Source organism: Lactuca virosa, chromosome 8 (genome assembly GCF_052849685.1).
Source record: "Lactuca virosa cultivar CGN04683 chromosome 8, Lactuca_virosa_CGN04683_v6, whole genome shotgun sequence".
Taxonomy (NCBI): domain Eukaryota; kingdom Viridiplantae; phylum Streptophyta; class Magnoliopsida; order Asterales; family Asteraceae; genus Lactuca; species Lactuca virosa.
This window is the reverse complement of record NC_136433.1, coordinates 24,732,503-24,753,102: the sequence shown is the minus strand read 5'-3', so window position 1 is coordinate 24,753,102 and position 20,600 is coordinate 24,732,503.

The window sequence follows — 20,600 nt, the reverse complement described above, 5'->3', positions numbered from 1 at the left end:
AAAGAGTTATGCTGACAAGAAAAGACAACCGATATCCTTCGAAGTTGGAGATTCGGTTTTACTTAAAGTCTTGCCATGGAAGGGACTTATAAGATTTGGTAAAAGGGGAAGTTGAGTCCAAGGTTTATTGGACCATTTAAAGTTCTTCAGAGGATCGGGAATCAAACTTACAATCTAGAATTACCGAAAGAACTGGAGGGTATTCATAACACCTTTCATGTGTGTTATTTGAGAAAGTTCATGGGAGATGTGCCCGACATAATTCCCATTTTAGAATTAAGGTTGGATGAAAACAAGAGGTTGATCGAAGAACCTGAGGCAATCGTTGACCGTAAGACTAAGAAGTTGAGACGCAAGATGGTCGATTTAGTGCTGGTGCGATGGAAACAAACGAATGGGCCAAATCTCACCTGGGAAACGGAGAGTGACATGATGAGTCGCTACCCGCATTTGTTTGCTGATGTGTGATTCCGGGGACGGAATCATCCTAAGGGGGAGAGAATTGTAAGGCCCGTGTTTCTAGGCTAGGCATTAATATTGACATTATAGTCTAGGTTAACCTTTGTAACTCATTTTGAAGAAATGAAAAGGAATTATGTGAATATTATGTGTTTTATGTGTTTTATGCTTAATTATTAGGGTTTAATTAATTAAGAATAAAAATGAGCATAAAAAATAAATATTAGATAAAGCCGATATCTTATAAGAAACTTGTAGTGGGCGTGACAAGGATTATGGATATATAAAGAATACCGAAATCCGAGTTATAACGAAGAAGTTATGACCTGTCGAAGTTTCGCGACAAAACCGGCACGGTGCCGAATGTCGTAAAAAGTGAGTTTTTGATAAACTACTTTTTAGCCTTAGTGATATAAACGAAACTCGTAGTGTTTGTTAAACCGAGAGTAGGTATAAAAAGAACGCCCAAATCTGACTTCGTATGAGGAAGTTATGATTTTTCGAAGTTTCAGTTTAGCAGTAGACAGCTAAAAACTCGAATTTTAGATCGAGTGATTTTTAGCCGACACGAGCTAAACGAGAATCGAAGGTCTCATCAATAGTAGCACAACGGTAAAAAGACAGACGAAAACGGACGTCGGATGAAGAAGTTATGAATTTTTAACGGATTTCCTGTCCCGGTCTGTTAAAAATAATAATATAAAAATTAAATTCAAAATTAGCCGACGAAGTCTAAACGAAAGTTGTAGAGCGTAATTTTACTATGCGTGCATATAAAGAACGTCAAAAACGGAGCTCGTATGCGAAAGTTATGGATTTTAGAAGTTTTGGCGCGAAAATCGAGAAATATTGTCAAAACCGGGAAATTTTGCATACGTGGACTTCGGCCACGTCACCCTCGCTTGAATAGTGCCACGTGTCCGAAATTCTGCTGAGTCATCCGAACCGGAAAGCCACCCGAAGTGGTCCACTAAAGATCCGACGCGTGTCTTCTATGATGCATCCGAATCTCGTATATGGCGCCACGTCCGAAGCCTCGGACTAGACCGCGGTCCAATCAGGAGGCGACACCGAGCCCCTCCCATGCGCAGACCACGTGCGAGCCACCTACGCACCCTCGCCCAGCTGCTGCCGCATGTACTCGCCTGCTGACTCCTTTCTTCCTTAGCCGATTTCGGACCCCTATAAATAGAAGGCTTGCGAGCCTTCTCGGATACATTTGGAATTTTGTCACTTTTAGCCCCTTTCTTCATATTTCCTTCATTTTAGCATCCCCCAAAGCCCCAGTATCGATTATAACCCCCGGAATACGCCACGAAGTGCCCGAGAAGCCCGAAAAATTTATCTTTTCGGTTTCGAAGCCCGACCTTTGCAGAGCACGGTTTCTCAATAAAACTCCCGGCTTTATTAGAAACGAACGTTTTAGGGAACGAATTGCTGCCCGATTTTCATCAAATCAAGTAAGTGTATAGTCACCTTCATCTTACACCTAGATATGAAGTATTTTATATAAAATATGTGCTACGTGTAATTATATTAATTGTTTAATTGAGGTGACTGTTGAATTGATGTTTTATACAAGTTCTAAACTGTATATGTATTTTTATCTACAAATATGTTGGGTAAAACATGGGTAGATAGTTGATGTGTGATGAGATAAAATGATGAGAGGCCTCGATGTGATTGTGATCCAGTCATCTAGCGGAGTTTGGATGACGACCACAGGCTTTTCTAGACAGTCCAGTGGAACGCTGGTAGGCCCGCAACCTGTAGGTGTTAATGAACTTGGGTGTTCATTCGCTGTACTCCATCCCCCTCATGGTTGCCTTTAGGACATGTATGGCTAAGGAAACCCCTTAGCAGTAGTGTCCATCCCGATGATATTCTTTAGGCTAGGTCCCTTGTGATAAGTGTTTAGGGACGTAAAGTGAGGATAACGGGAACGGGTAATCAGGGTTATTGTTGATTGATGAACTTAATAAGTTTATTATTATTGTGGGTTGAAAACCGTATATGCTCACCAGGCTCCCAAGCCTGACCCACTCAACTTTTTATGTTACAGGTAGTGGACCCCGAGTATAGTCGGAGGACGATGAGAGATTTTTGGATTATAGGCCAGTAGTTGTAAATAGCTGTTGAAAGGCTTATAATGTCTTGTTTATGCTTTTGATCTGTATCGGAACATGACATCCCGAGGTTTTGATATGAAATGAAATTATATATTTCTTAAAGAAAGTTTTTGACAACTTTTATCATATTTTCTATGGGGGACCAATTCCGCAACATCTTTTAAAAAGATTTCTCTGGTTTTATTTTAAAAAGCATAAATTAAATCGGTCTTTTCTGGCCGAGAAATTAGGGGATGTCACACTTCAATCCCCTTGTTTTCCCCAAGCTCTCCTCCCCAAGAATCCTCTTCCAAAGCTTAAAACACAATGGAGTACACACACACACACGTATTAGGGTTTTGCTGAGCTCTCAAGGGACTGTAAAGAGGCTGAACGAGGCTTATCTTTCTTTAAATAGGGTGCAAAACCCCGGGATTTAGGGTTTCATCTGTCAGCTCCTACTCATCGAGTCCCTTCTTGTACTCGGCGAGTAGGTCGCTAAAATACGTGGACCAACTCGCTGCTACTTGACGAGTAGGGCAACCAACTTGTTGAGTAGACCTTGAAATCAAAAAAATTCTTATATAAATCAATACCTGAGAATCGAGGTGTTACAAGGGAAGAAGCTCGTTTGTTGGGCATTCTGCATGTCAGCGATCCATCGACGACTAGCATAGGGGTCCTTAGCCCAAAGGAACTCCGGAGTTCCATAGGCCTTGAACTCCCGAAAGGAGGGAGTCTGTGCTCCTAATTATCCCACGACGATCTCTGCCTGAATGGCCCAGCGTCGCTCATCCAAAAGCTCAATAATATCCTCCTTGATGGTTCCAAAAATCACAGGGGTGGCCTACATGATACTGCGAGTAATCTTTGATGTGATAAATGTTGGATTAATGTCTAAGTCCATAACTATATTTGGTATGTACTTGACCCGACCCAGCATGGTCCATTTGGGTTGCACTTCACCGACACAATTTATATGGATAGTCTTTTGAGAATAGTATATTTATGATTTATATTAATATATTATAAGTTCTAATATATTAATATGGAATCATATTATTTAATTAGTATTGATCAAGAATTAATTTAGAATTAATTAAGTGATCAAAAAGAACTAATTAAATATGGACTCTTATATATATGGAATGGGCCAAGTTCATTTAGGTTGGGCTAAGCTTTCATGGATGGTCCATGGAGCTTTTAACCCATGGATCCTATGTAAATGAAAGGTCATGGGTATTAGGGTTTACATGGATGTAACCCTAATCCTCCATAATATATAAAGGGGTCCTTGGCTCACAAAATTGGCACAAGTGTGTGAAAATAAGAGTCGGCCGATTTTAATGTGCATACATATTCTCTCAAGTTCTTCCAAGGTGTTTTGGTGATTTGTGATTCCATTTGAGGCTTCCACACTATTGGGGCTAAGCTCTTAAAGCTTGAAGACATCAAGCTACATCAAAAGGTATGTCATCTAACTAGAACTTTGTAGTATAGGTGCTTCATAATATGCTAGTTAGGATGAAACCTTGGAATAGTTAATATTTGCATGTATAATAGAGTAAACATAGATCCAAGGTTTATAGGGTTGCATGTACACCATAGGAGTGTTAGAATGCTCAAAACCCAACAGTGGTATCAGAGCCATGAGTTGTTTTCTGTTATATTGATGCAAATGTTTTATTTTCAAGTTCGAAAAAAAAAGGAAAAAAAAAACATGACGTTTGTCAAATTTTAAGATAATTACTTGTTTTGTGAAAAACGAATTATTTGTAAAATTTGAATCATTTGTTATATGAGTTGAATTAGGTCAAATTTAGTAACAGATAAAATGATATGATTATTTTATTAGTTTTAAAAGTTTGATCTAAATGTTTTAAGGAGTTACAAATTTTGTCATAAAATTTTGGAGCTCAAAAGTTTTTTTAAAGTTTTGATCTTAAGGGTTTTTGAAACTTCCATAAGTTATGGATATGAAAGTTTTTTTTTTTAAAAAAAATTTGATTCAAAGTTTTTATGGAGTTACAAAATTTGGTGTTAATGTTTTAAAGAATTCCATAACTTGTTCTTAAGTTATGGAACATGGAAAGTTTCATCATAAAACACCATTAATTCCATAAGTTATGGAATCCAAAGATTTTCAAGAATTACAAAACTTGCCCTCAAGTTTTGGAATTTGAGAAAAGTTTTTTATGAAAAAAAGAATTGAATTCTAAAACTTTTGGGTTCATAACTTAAACAATTAATTAAATGGTTTTAATTTTGAGTTTAATAATTGGAATTATGATGTTTTGTTGAATAGTTCAAATTAACTCTTATGGACTTTATTAATAGTTAATTAAAGCGTTTAATTAAAAGAGTATTATTAAATCCATAAATATATGGTTTGAGTTTAATTAAATTAAAAGTCTAGTTTAATTAATAGATTAAGCCATCAAGTATTTTAAATGTCTAAAATACACCCTTATACTATTATAATATTAAAAGTTTAATATATTATATGTATAAGAGCAAGTCGTCTTACCATTAGTAGGCCTCATTCACGAAGCCGGTCTATAAGGGGGGTATAAGGTTGTTGCCTATAAAATGGCAGCTTAATGGGTGTCCACTCTCACCCACCGCTTCCTTGACTGGTGGAGGGTCGTTAGCCGAACAGGTAGGACAAAGACTATAATTCTCCCTTCATTAAAAGTATTAATGATAAATACTAATTAACTAAACCTTTTATTAATTCCCAATCTTAGTTACTTAGGAAAATGTGAATAAGGTGCTAATCCATGAAATTACACTTTGCACTTTGTTTAAACCGTTAGTGGAGCGTGTGTGGTTAACCGGCACACTAACTTGGATTTAACAAAGTAGGCAAATGGTAACTTAATATTTATCATAGTATCGGTGGAGCTCGTGTGGTTAACCGGCACATCGATTGAGGGGTAAATATTAAGGGTACCAAGTATATTTGCATGGTTACTTCACACCTTGTTTTGTGATCCTCGGCATCCCAGTCACAAAACCTGAAGGGCACACTCGAGATTGAAACATGCCACTGAAAAGTTCAATGAATCTCAAAAGATCTAGGAGTTTCAAATCCAAGTAAAAAAAACCTAATTAAATTATTTCGTTTTTCATGGTGGAAATTGGTAAATCGTCATTCACCTACCTTCAAATATTTTATAGCTTGGATTACGACATCCCTCTTCCAAGTTATAAAATAGTTTGTTGGGTCCTAGCCTTAGTATATCATATTGGGTGTTATATTAAGGACTTAAATCAACTTTACGTGAATTTCTCCCATTGTTGATGTCTGGTTTAGACAACAATGATCTTCCCAAACCAAGCTTTCCTAATGAATATGACTTCCCGAGTTTGGCTCATGGAAGTCATACTTCTCTTCCTCCACCTCCTCTAATTATTCTCCATAACCCACAAGTTCAAGGTCACTCAAGCCCTAATGGCAAGCAAGGTCTATGTGTGATGACATCTTAGAGATGAAGTCACATATTGACAAGCCGGGAGAGTTGGGTGTCAAAGTCTTGAGAAAGTTGGATGTTCAATCACTTTCTAAGTCACATAGTGAGTTCCTTTGAGACTACTATGAAACAGACTATGACATGAACCTTAATGATCATATCTATTTGCTTGGTGCTGTTGAATCAGCAATGATTTGGAACGATAGTAAAGCAAATTTGATTAGAAGATCAACTTCCCAAAAACTTTATGGACAGTGACAATGGTGACACTGGAAATCCAGAAAAAGCCTTCTCTTCTCAATGGAAAGGGATTGGCTATAGTCAACCCGGTTGACCAAATGGTAAAGAGAAATGCTAAGTCTGAGATAGTCCCATTACCAAAGGGTCCATATGTTTATTTTGCCAAAGGAAGGGGCGTTGATTGCAAAGCTGCCAAATTTACCTAAGGATGTTAAAGTCAATAAGTTTGACTCTACATCAGGTAGAGCCCATTATCTAACTCTGTTAAGTTCTATTCTGAGATCCTCATTACATGATGTGACTGGGTCACATGTTGATGTTTTAAGAATCAAAGAATAGAGAGAAATCTTAAAGGAAGTATATGCTGATTCTGATCGCGAAGGTAGATTTCGATCGCATCAGAATTTTGAGCAGTTGCTTAAGAAGTTATGATATATTGCTAAGGAATAGATAACAACAATTTTCCATGTGGATTGTAAGGATAAGTTTTTCCGCAAAGTTTTAAAATAAAAGAAAATTGTTTAATTTTATTTATTTGAAGTATCCTTACAATGGCATTTGTGGAAAATTGTTGCTTATATGATTCCACTGACAGCAATATTGGAAAATAGATTTGATTCTTTCATTTGTGGTAGTGTCTAAATTTACCAAATCAGGAAAGTTCCTCATCGCCCAAGTTTCAATTGGACCGAAACTTGGAATCATGCAAGTTGAATAGTATGATGAATGAGAACTTTCAAGCATTGGAAAATCAAGACTAATTACTTGTTCACATGGATGTGTGAGTCAAGTGAAGGACTAAAGGGATCGAGTACACATTCGTGTGCACTGGTCATGTCCACCACAAAGCTCGTTAAGACTATTTGATTTACTAAAGTTTAGTAAATATGGTTATACTTACAAGTTTAAGTATAATTCTGAAACATTGGAAAAGTCTCAATGTATGGCAGAACGAATGGGAAGAATCAAATTAGGCAGAAAGATAAAAGTTTCTCAAATCTGAAAAGATGGGAGAGTACTTTAGTATCATGTTTGTGATCATCTTAATGATTTAGAAATCATATCACAATTAGTCCTCTAAAGGTCATTTAGTGCATTCTTATGACTAAGAAGAGGAGTCATGAATTGTTGAAATGGTTAGATTAGGAAGATGAGTCATACTTCATTCCAAAACAATTCTTAGAGTCATACTCCAAGATTGTAGCTTGAGTGACATATCTTAAAGAAAGGTTTAAAACACTTGTCAAATGTAAGAGTAAAAGTGTCCTACTCTTGTACATTTGAAATTGGTAAGTTGTGATGTTTTTGGATAAAACAAAGACCAACTAAGGCCAATTGTGTGAAGTGTTTGTCTTGATAAAGAATCCGCACTATCTCTTGAATATTTGGAAAGATAGTCTTATATGTCAAGAGGATAGTGGGAGTCTTAAAGATCCTAAAAAGAATTTAAAGAACTAATCAAGAATAAAACTTGAGGTTCTTCACTAGCACACGACTTGAGGTTTATAACCTATCGTGTTGACATATTCTGTGCCCATTCCAGTTAAAGTTGGCTTTGCATAGGAGTTCTGAAAGTTCTCAATTGGTTGCATAACAACTTGGAAGCAATGGCAGGCCCTGTACTGCCAGGTGGCAAGAAGTTAAGATTGCATAAGTTCAGTCCATATGAGTTTGGATTTGTCATTATCCTTGTCTTGTGACTATGGTTTTGACGATTCACATGGATAAGAACACATACACCATAAAATCTAAGGGTCATAAGGTTTCTCTCCGATTCATGAAAATGATGGTGAGGAAACACTTCCACCAAGTAGATTTGAAGTAGATGGCAAAAGGTCTAAACAATTGAGACTATGATTACGACATCCCTTTTCATAGTTCTGAAATTGTTTAGACACACATGCATGCTATATAAGGAAAGGTGTATGATTTTGATAAAGTTTTATCAAAGCATCTCGTATCAGAAATCTGAACTTTGTTAAGAAAGTCAATAAAGTATTGATTTCTAGAAGTCCAGCTGATTTCTGAGTACATGTCAAAGCTTGTGGGAGCATAAGTGTTATGCTAATAATCATCATGTTAGTGGGAGCATGATAATTATTGTTAGTGTTGCAAGTTAGCAATGTTAATTATAGAAAACAAAAGTTTCAATTCGTGAGGCTGCAGGGATTGAAAAAGTTGTTTTGCTATAATTAAGGGAGAGGATATACTTCATTTCAGTTCTAAAGGCTTAGATTGAGACCTAAATCATCTTTAGTCAAGAATATATATATGAATTTCATGTTGGATTGGTTCAACTTAAGGAAATTCTATATATTGCGTTCTCAAAATTCGATTATGATTACGGCATCCCTCTTCATAGTCAAATTTTGAAAACATGGCAAATAAAAATATTGTAGCAAAAGACTGGTCTAGAATCATGTCTTTATGTGAGACATCATGAATCGTGTACCATTTGCTTTGGATACAGGATCGATTGCATGTGCTATAATATTTGTCATTTCTAAATTTTTCCAAATGCCCAGAGGCATTAAGAAGGGAAAAGGTCTAGAATTGGATATGACTAAAATGATTAAGCAATTGTCGAGGACAATCTGAGGTTTACCAAAGATTGGTTGCTCAGGGACAGTTGGAAGTATAGTGCTAATTTTGGAAGGACCATATTGACATATTCTGAAAAGAGGCATCTCTTATTCAGAAGTGATAGTCAAAATGAGAATATGGAGTTGTCTACATAGGTGGAAGTTATCTGTGTAAGATTAGAAAACTTAATGCAAGAAGCATGTCCAAAGCAATGTACTTTGAATATGAGACTTAGTTTCCATGGAGTTGATCTCCATTGGGATACCTTATAATGACTGTTGACAAGTCTTTGTGACTTTGTACATATTGATTACATGAGGGTCAGTGCATATAAGTTTAAAATCTAAACATATTTCGATAAATGATAGGAATTTGAAATTCTCACATTTTTCGATAAGGATTTGGGAGTGTGAAATTAGAATCATTAAAATTATGTTCAATTGGTTTATTTCACAAAGTAAGGATCATAGACAAACATAGAGTGCATACTTGGTGTATGGCAAAGCTATTGTTTAGAAAAACATAGTGTACATGCTTGGAGCATGGGACAACTAGTGTTTTTAATTCAGGTATAAAGTTGATAAAACTGAAACAATGAAATAATGAGTAATCAGTATGGTGATAAATAAAAGTGGTCTATTTATATTCATAGGGTTTGATACCATATTTGATTCATTTATTCTTGTGTTTCATTTTGCATGTTTTGACTTCCAGAATAAACTAGGTCATTCTTCCTGAATGACTAAGTTATTCAAACTATCCACAGTCGGTCATATGTTGGAAGTACATATGAATCAAGACTGTCATGGGTTGGCTTGTTGAGGTCTAAGATGTTGGACAAAGCAGTGCTACAACACTCATGAGTGCTCATAAGTTCTGAGTATTGGATTCAACCCACGCTCATTTGAATCACTTCATGGATTTTATCACGAGTGATCATGAGACGATAATATCTTATATTCTTAAAACCTAGAGATATGAGTTGTTACTATGAGTTGGTTATACATTGATTGCACGAAAACGCATTGGTAACTCGATGTTATAAAACGTGCCTTTGTGTATGATTCAACAAGTAGTAGAACAAGCCATATGAGTCGAAGTTTATCCATTCCTTTTACCTTTGGGATAAAAGCGATATCTGTGGGCCCCTCGATGATTTAGCGATGACACATGTGAGTGCTTGGCCAAGCCAGGACTGATTTGATTTGTTCAATCAGTCAGTCGTCATAAATCGGAAATCGGGAAACAACAAATGGACAGAGAGAATGATTTATAATCCATGTCTCAGTCCATATGATATCTAGAATGGAGGAATATATGATCCTTTATCTAATGGACAAGTCATTGACAAAGGTCAGAGTTCATTGACAAGATCAGAGTTCGACAGCGGCTTTAAGAGCTACGATTGCCAGTTGGTTTTTGAAGTCATACTCAATAATAGTTTTAGACTTATCCAAGTGGGAGACTGTTGGATTAATGTCTAAGTCCATAACTATATTTGGTATGTACTTGACCCGACCCGGCATGGTCCATTTGGGTTGCACTTCACCGACACAATTTATATGGATAGTCTTTTGAGAATAGTATATTTATGATTTATATTAATATATTATAAGTTCTAATATATTAATATGGAATCATATTATTTAATTAGTATTCATCAAGAGTTAATTAAGTGATCAAAAAGAACTAATTAAATATGGACTCTTATATATATGGAATGGGTCAAGTTCATTTAGGTTGGGCTAAGCTTTCATGGATGGTCCATGGAGCTTTTAACCCATGGATCCTATGTAAATGAAAGGTCATGGGTATTAGGGTTTACATGGATGTAACCCTAATCCTCCATAATATATAAAGGGGTCCTTGGCTCACAAAATTGGCACAAGTGTGTGAAAATAAGAGTGGGCCGATTTTAGTGTGCATACATATTCTCTCAAGTTCTTCCAAGGTGTTTTGGTGATTTGTGATTCCATTTGAGGCTTCCACACTATTGGGGCTAAGCTCTTAAAGCTTGAAGACATCAAGCTCCATCAAAAGGTTTGTCATCTAACTAGAACTTTGTAGTATAGGTGCTTCATAATATGCTAGTTAGGATGAAACATTGGAATAGTTAATATTTGCATGTATAATAGAGAAAACATAGATCCAAGGTTTCTAGGGTTGCATGTACACCATAGGAGTGTTAGAATGCTCAAAACCCAACAATAAACTCACGTAATCACTCACCCATCGGTTCGGCACCTGAACCCAAACCATATTAGGAAGCTCCTGCCCGAGTGGTCAACATACTCGACTGAAATACAAACATACAAATGATCATCATAAACTCAAGGGAACTTACACTCTACAAGCCCGTTAGAATCTTCGAGACCGTCCTTGATTTGAGTACAGATCCTATGCTTTCAGTAGTATGAACCAAATACTAGCTTCCACACCTATCCGTAATTTCATCAAGAACCATCATAAATTCTCTAAGTCACCATACTAAAGCCATATACACAACCCTTATGCTAAACAACATACATATCCCACTATGGAATTTCCTAGGATTTCTCAACTCAACCGCCTTTGTAATACTAAGAATCTCAACCAACACTGGTGCTTGCCTTATGGTTGAAAATTATACACAAAATGGGATCACATAGACTGTCGAATAATGATTCTACCGAAGGTCCACAAGCAAACAAGGAACAGGAAATAAGTGTAACACCCCATTTTAACCATAGCCATAGATTGTAATTATTATAAAATATGAAATAAAGATATATTACTCTTAAGCAAAAATAATCATCATAGACACGTAGGAAACGTCAATATGAATTTCATAGATATAAAGAACGCTAAATCCGACTTCATATGAAGAAGTTATACTTCTTCGAAGTTTCACGATTAAACCGACACGACTCTACATATCGTAAAAAGTAAATTTTTGATAAATTGTTTTTTAGCCTAAGTAATCTGAACGAAAGTCGTGGTAGTCATTAAACTGAGAGCGTGCATATAGAGAACATCTGAATTTGAATTCATTAGAGGAAGTTATGATTTTTCTAATATTCATCATAGTAGTATATAGCTCAGACATCGAATTTTAGATTAGTCGATTTGTAGCCAAAACAATCTAAACAAGAATTGAAGATCTGGTTAATAGAAACCCAATGATATAAGGACGGTAGAAACCAGACTCTGGATAAGAAAGTTATGCAATTTATACAGACTTTAATAGTATAAGCATGTGTGAAAAAAAGTCAAAATTTGTCACAACCCCGGCCGGCGGCGGAAACGTCGGGCGGTGCGAACGTGGGGAAATTAGATCGAGGCATATATATATATATATATATATATATATATATATATATATATATATATATATATAACTCGCCCACCCGTGCTGAATACACTGTCAAGCTTTGGCTGCAGAACAAAACCCTGACCCCATCCTGGTGCCCTCTCCATAGATAACCAGTTCTCCCCCACTTGGGGTTCGAACTACCACGCGTTGACCCTCACAATCAATCATAGCTCTGAAACAAATCATCCAATCCATTACCACAATCACACAGACATCCCCCGTGGGGATAGGGATCAAATCGATCGGATAAGGCACCCCAAAAATCTCCAGAACACAACCTTGATATACCGATGATGCAGAAACCCCGACTTCGGTGGCGATAGAGACTCGCAACGGACACTCTAACTCCCCAACAGGACAATAAAATCCCTACTGAACGATCGAGAAACAAAAGACCGACTTGCACCCGACTCAAACAACACTAGAGCAGGAAAAGGGTTCACTAAGAACATACCTAACATAGGTACAAATATAAGCATAAAACAAAACATAATCAACAAGAAAAAGGATAGAAACATACCAGTCACAACTTCTGGTGCTGCTCTGGCTTCCTTGGCGGTAAGCTGGAAAGCGCGGCCTCGAGCCCTTGGGGGCTCCATCCTGCCCTGACTCTCGTCAGTGATACTCAAAGTAGTCGGCGCTAGAACCTACGTCGGCCTAGTGGCAAGAGATGGGCAGTTGGCCTTCACATGGCCAACCTGCTCTCAATGATAACAAATTCTGAACTAAGTGTTAGAGCTTGTTGGCGGAAATCCCTCGCCACGTGGCCCTTCCCGCCACAATTGTGTCACCCAGAAGATGATCGACAAGCACCCTCATGTTTCTTGTCGCACTTCCCACAAGTGCGGCCCTTCCGGCCCCCATATCCGACATCAGCGGTTTTAAACCGCTTTGGCACAGGTTGCAACTGCGTCGGGGCTGGCCTCTGCTCCCTCGCCTGCAGATCAATCTTAACCTCACGTTGCCTGGCGGCCTCCTGCATCTCCAACAATGTACGATAGTGCTGAGTAGAAAAAAAATTGCATGATCTCCGTCTTGAGCATGCTCAAGTAACGGGTCATCTAAGCCTGCTCAGGGCAGAACATAGCCCTCTGCGTAAACATCTTGGTGATCTTCGTCACCGTCTCAGAAACCTGCCTCAATTCTAGATACTCGTAGGCTAACCTCTCTCGCTCCTCTAACGGCACATATCAGGAGCGGAACATCTCAGAAAAGTGCTCCTAGGTCACAATAGCTCTCTGCTCAGCAGAATAGGAACTGGTAGCGAGCCTCCACCAATCCTTTGCTCTGGTCCTCAGAAGGTTCAGAGCACACCTGACCTTCTGATCAGTAGGGAACAAACAAGTGAAGAAGCATCCCTCCACATCAGATAACCACCTCATGGCGATGATCGGGTCCTGCACCCCATCGAAAGTCGGGGGCTTCGTATTGTCGAAGTCCCGATATTGAAAAACCTGACCCGATCTAACCCCTGCAGCACAACGACTGTAGTGGCTGCAGCAGCAACAGTCTTATACAACGCATCTTAGCGCTCATCAAAGTACTCAACCATGGCGTTCTTGATAGACCCAAACATCTCTAGAAACTAGGCTCGGAACCGAGTGAAAACTTCCTCCTGCAGGATCTTCCTGATCCTGTCATCCAACGCAGCTGACTCACCATGACAGCCAGCTCCTGATCCCGATCCGGATCCTGCCTCAACTCGATGCGTAGTCACCATACTGAAAAATAAACCGAATGATATCAGATAACATGCATATCATATTGGGTAACCAACTCCCAACAAATCCCTAGGAGTTGTGACTTCTCTATTATGCGTACGAGTCCTATGCTTTCAGTAGTACAAGCCCATACTACCTTCACACACCTGCCCGTAGTTGTCTCAGAGAATCCTCACAACACCCTAAAAATACTTGCTAGCATACTCATACGCTCAATCCTTACACTCTAGAGGAATGCTATATATATATATATATATATATATATATATATATATATATATATATATATCAAAACAGGTCGGCTGACCCCACACAACTCGTCCATGAAACTTCCACCAACCCTGCAACACTTGTGTATGCTAGCCATACATAACGTTGGACCCTATAGACATTCGAATATCTGATCCTACCCTAAGCCCTTCATCAAACAAGAACATGATATAAGGCTAAACTGAACATTCCCATGCCATGTGATCTTAGTTATGTATAACCATGATGCACACACTACACACTAAGCAACTACATCAATGATGTAAATTCCATTAGACAAGAACCCTCGGCTATCAGGTATCATATAATCAGGAAACTCTATCATGCAAAACCTGAAGATCCCTAGCTTATCGGTAGCATGTTGTTCTAACATATCACAATATCAGATAACTATATGGTATTTTGGGGTCTACTTACTGGCTCCGGTTGATCGTACACATCGCATCCTCCTTGATTATTTTGAAAACCATTTGAAAATCATTTTAAAAATATTTTCCTTAGCTTGAGACTAGATTCACACGAGTGTTCCTCCACTTCACTCAAACCAAGGCTCTGATACCAACTTGTAACATCCATAAAATTCATGAAAAATTTAAACTTTTAAACAAACCCAAAAACCATCATTGTTTAAAAAATTCTTTTCAAAATGAGTTCAATATCAGAGTAATCCCAAAATCATAAAACAAAACATGAGGAGGTGCACGATCACGCCTTAGCCTTCCCACGATTCTCTGAGGTACCTGAAACATAATCCAAAATGGTAAGCCCAAATCTTAGTGAGTTCTCCCAAAATACCAATACATAACAACTAGCACAAACAAGATAACATCATGCAATGGGACCACAACTAACAGACTGGATTACCCATGAGCCCATATCATAAGTCTGGCTTGCCCCTTGGGCCCACAACTTATGTATGGCTTGCTCCCAGGCCTGATCAGTCCTCGAACTGAATACCATTAAGCCCTCAGTATGAGTCTGGCATGCCCTTCCCAACCCTCTGCTCGTATCTGGAGTGCTCATGAGCCCTCACTATGAGTCCGACATGCCCTCCCTAGCCCTCAAATCATATTTGGTATGATCCAGGGTTTGTTGGCTACAACACAAAGCAGTAACCTCAACCCAACCCACACAATATGTCGACATATAACAGATAATATCATATACAGATAAATAGATAGTATCACAGGTAGTGCTACAGATCTACAAAACTAGCATATCAAAACTAGCATGAATGCATATATATATATATATATATATATATATATATATATATATATATATATATCTATATATATATATATATATTTATATTCTATACTCATCATATCAACAATATCAGGTTATCAAACCAATGGGTCAGCCTTGGTGCCTTTGACCCGAAAGTACAGTGAGGAAAAATCACCTCACAAGCAGCACATAATTGATAAGGCTTGACTCCGAATCTCAGCTCACAACTCAAATGCCTACAACCACCATGTGACCAATTTCAAAAAAGCCAAATATACACAAAATACCCTTAAAAGTTAAACATGGTCAAACTTGGTCAATTCTAGGTAAATTGGTCAAAATCCATAGAGCCATTGAGTCAACCCAGCCGAGTCAACCCAACCGGGTCAACCCAGCCGAGTCAACTCGCAAACGACTGAACCATGCGAGTACGCGGGGCGTACTCAAGAGGTACGCGCAGCGTACAAAAGCTTCGCATAGACTGAAAAGTAGGGACATTGACTAGGTACACGAGGCGTACCCCCTTCTACGCGGGGCGTATCCTCGTAGAGTTCAAAATCTCAATAAGTGCTTAATGGCTTAAACACTTAAGCCCAAACTTCAGATCCATGGTCCAAATGCACATTATCGTCATAAAGTCTCCAACTTTATGACTTTAGACGTCCAAAAAGTCCTTAATACACGGTCTTAATCCATTAAGACCTTCCATAAGAAGCATGGATCCAAACTAGCTAAATGGACCTCATTTTTATGGCTTAGAACCCTTCCTAGGGTCTAAAAGGACAACCCAAAACGTCCAACACCAAGCATGCACAACAATGGGACTTTTTGGGACAAAAGAACATCATAAAGCTACCAAGATGAGATATAAGAAAACCAAGCATAAAGGTAGCAACTTTTTACCTTCTAGAGCTTCCCAAGAAGATGATGATCCAAGATCTACAAGCTTGCTTTCCTTCCTAGACTCCTTGATGCACTTCCTTCTCCTTTAAGCACACAAATAACACACTTTAAGCTCAAAACACTCTCTTATGGGGGTTAGGGTTTGCTAAGAACGACTCAAGGACTTGGAGGCTGAAAAGGTGAGGCTAAATGATCCATAATGGTGTTTAAATACTCTTCAAACCCTAAAAATTAAGGTTTCACCCGGACATTAGTACGCCCAGCGTACATATGTGTACGCCCAGCATACTAGGGCGCGCTTAGGGGTGTAAGTGAGCCGAGCTACTCGTGAGCTACTCGGGATCGACTCGTTAAAAGCTCGACTCGAGATCGAATTAAACGAGCCTAAGCCGAGCCCGAGCCTAAATATGAGGCTCGTTTATTAAACGAGATCGAGCCGAGCTTTAATTAGTGGGCTCGCGAGCCTAAACGAGCTTAAACGAGCCTACATACATACATATATATATATATATATATATATATATATATATATATATATATACACACACATACACACTTATACATAGAGGCTCGTTTAGGCTCGATTAGGCTCGCGAGCCCACTAAATTGTTCATGAGCCGAGCTCGAGCTTCATTTTAAGGCTCGAATCGAACTCGAGCTTCAGCTCGAGCTTCCTCAAAATTAAAAGAGCCGAGCTCGAGCTTGGTCAGGCTCGGGCTCGGCTCGGGCTCGTTTACACCCTTAGGCGCGCCCTAGTACGCTTAGGTGTTGTTTGTTTTTTATCTTCAGATTTTCTTGGCATCTTCTGTCTGCGCCGTGCAGACCACGCGTAGACATTAGGCTTCGCAGACTGTTTGTTTTTTTGAAGACGGCAGACCTAAAAGGGTATGTGATTCCTCTTTTTCGCGTAGATGTGGACTAGAGTCTTCAAAACTTTTCAGGCATCTTCTAGGTTAAAAAATCACATATATCTTTGTTTTTTTTAAACTTAGATTTATTCCAACTTTATATATGATAAACAATTTTTAATAAAAAAGTTACAATACTGAAAGAAAAAAGTTTGACGACAAAATCATGACCTTTGTGACAAATTAATAAATAAAGATTTAATTACAATAATGTTCATTTGAGCTGTTATATAGATATGAAAAAAAATCCTAATATTGTCTTATATTTTTGTATCATATTTTATAAAGCATTATTTAATGCTATATCATTCATTTCTTGAGAAAAATATTTATGTTCAGTTTTTAATTGATTTAATTAAAAAATTATAATGAAAATTTTCATTTAAAATCAAAGTTTATTTCCATCCATTTTATGTGTTATTTTTTTTTATCATTAATTACAATGTTTAGGTAGAACTTTACGCAAAAGTTTGTTGGTTTTTATTAAATATATACGTTAATACGTACCATTTTATTTTCACTTTTATACAATAATACATAAAAGTTGATCTACATTTGTTAATTATCTATAAGAAAGTCATAAAATTATTGAAAAACTCTTTTACATTTAAAAAAACCAGTTTAATTAGATTTTACTTTATTCTAGCAGAATGTAGATGTTAAAAAAAACAATATTCTTCTTTCAGATTGCAAACATTTGGTCCGCCTCTTCTACTGCAGAGGTCTACAGATGTGGTTCGCATACTACAAACATTTTGTCTCAGAAAAAACAAACAACACCTTAGCGTACTCACATGTACGCCCAGCGTACTACTCCTACTCCCAAAAATACAATTTTGCTACTAGGGCTTCTTAGGGCTACATATTTATACTTCAAGGAACCAAAATGACATATTTAAAAACCAAAGGAAGGATTTGAAAATACCTGAAAGCCCGAGATGTTACACTTCATCAGATGTCAAAATAGTGATTAGTAAGAAAGTTATCCTGTCGGGATTGTAGCTAGCAATCACAGATGGGGGTGTCAATCTCAGTATAGATCTATACATTTCTTTCTAGCTCTCGCAAGATTAACGATTATAGGTACCGGGGAAGCCGAATTTAATCATGTAGCACCCCGACTCCCATGTACAAGTTTTAAAACATTATATACATAATTATGGACCTACTCGACGAGTTGGTTGCCCCCAACTCATCGTGTAGAGGAGGGTTAGCTCGCGTGGGTTATTGGATCTACTCGACGAGTCGGAGGACCTGGACTTGACGAGTAGGAGCTGGGAGATGAAACCCTAATTTTTAGGGTTTCCACCCTATTTAAAGGACCTTATGTCCTTTCCTCCAGTCCCTTATTGTCACACCCCCAAACCAGAACGGTGGAAACGTTCGGGGGCGGAGGACTTCAGGTAAGTATCACAACACATGCAATATAGTAATCAAAGTACAAACAACCATTGCATTAATAAGTATAAGTTTTACATAAGTGTTCAAACATTACATATTCAAACACTAAAGTAGGTACAGTAGAAGACAAGAGTCGTGGTACGGTACTAGGTAGTCTTCTCAAAAGCTTCCGGAGTGTACCTGTCTACAGGATTCATGAGAATACAAGTTATTTGGAAAGAGTAGATCAGCATTTCAGCTGGTGAGTTCATAAGTATTTTAGTTCTGTTAAGTATACCCTAAGTTCTTTGGAGGAGTTCATTGGTTTCTCCAGGAAATCCTATATTTCCTGAGGTGATTAATTGATAACCTTAATAGTTTCCCTCTGTAATTACTTAGTTTATACTGGTTATATATAACACAATATCGAATGGGCAGTCAAATGGGTGTATCTGCCCTAAGCCCACAACCAAACAAGGAACAGGAAGTAAGGCGGAAGTCACACATTTCACTGTCAATCGGACATTACTTATGTATAACTATGATGTAATAACTAAGTAATTATAGAATTAACCACGAAAGGTCTTTTATGTTATACTAGTTTACAAAGATTGAATGACTAAGTTTCATTTGATAAGTGGTTTAATCCCATAAATCGTTTCCTTTGTATAAGTGGTTTAATCCCATAAACTGTTTCATTTGTAAAAGTGGTTTAATCCCATAAATCGTTTCATTTGTAAAAGTGTTCTTAGTTATATATGTTCTATAGTAAAAACCTTAGTATTAATCCTGGAAAATATTGTATTATCCATAATACTGCCTTGTGGTTTTAAATGTTCAAAACCAGAAGTACAATACTTGATTTCATGATACGCAGTTTCTACTGTAAGTAAAAACTACTGAAGGTATATTTGGTCGGGATGTAATTATCTTTTCTTACTGTTATAAGAAAATTATATTACTTTGTAATTCACTCGTTGTTTTATCCATGTGAGTTCTATTAACCATACTAATATGACTGATATGCCTGCGGCGACGTTCTTCAGGCGTCGGAATGGTATGATATTTGACACCCTAGGCCTTCTGGCCAAACTGTAGCGAACAGTAGAGGCGCGAGATTGTCAGTCCCATATAGATCTATACACAAATTCACGCTCTCCCTACAAGAGATTATGGCTAATAGTTCAGGACTTAAAAGGTCGTACTTAGATAAGTACACCGTGAAGGGTCTCACAAATTTATTGTTTCAACGAGATTTATGATGTATTATTATTACCCTGTGATTGCTAACTCTGGTACTTTGTTTCGTACCCTTGGTTAACGCAAACCCGGTATGATGTATTATTACCTCGTGTTTGCTAACTTGGGTACTCTGTATAGTACCTTTGCTAATGCAAACCCGGAATGATGTATTATTACCTCGTGTTTGCTAACTCTGGTACTCTGTATAGTACCATTGCTAATGCAAACCCGGAATGATGTATTATTACCTCGTGTTTGCTAACTCTGGTACTCTGTATAGTACCATTGCTAATGCAAACCCGGAATGATGTATCTTTACTTCTTTAATATGTTGTTCGTATATTAAAGGTATTATACATATCTTGGTATAGTTGAATGTATTTTGGTAATTTCCTTGGAAAGTATACAGTCGTGAATCATACTAGTATATTTAGTTTTTAATCATAAATTATACCTATTATAATTTATATGTTCTATCTGATTAGCATGGTTTCTCATGGATGAACACCTTTGCTCAGCCTAATACAAAGGTGATGATACCAAAAGGAGTAACCTTTTATACTCATATATGTATTTTATATATATATATATATATATATATATATATATATATATATATATATATATATATATATATATATATATATATATATATATATATATAATTAAGAAGGAAACGACCTTCGGACAAATAATACAACCTGAATTCCACATCCAAACAAGGAAAAGGA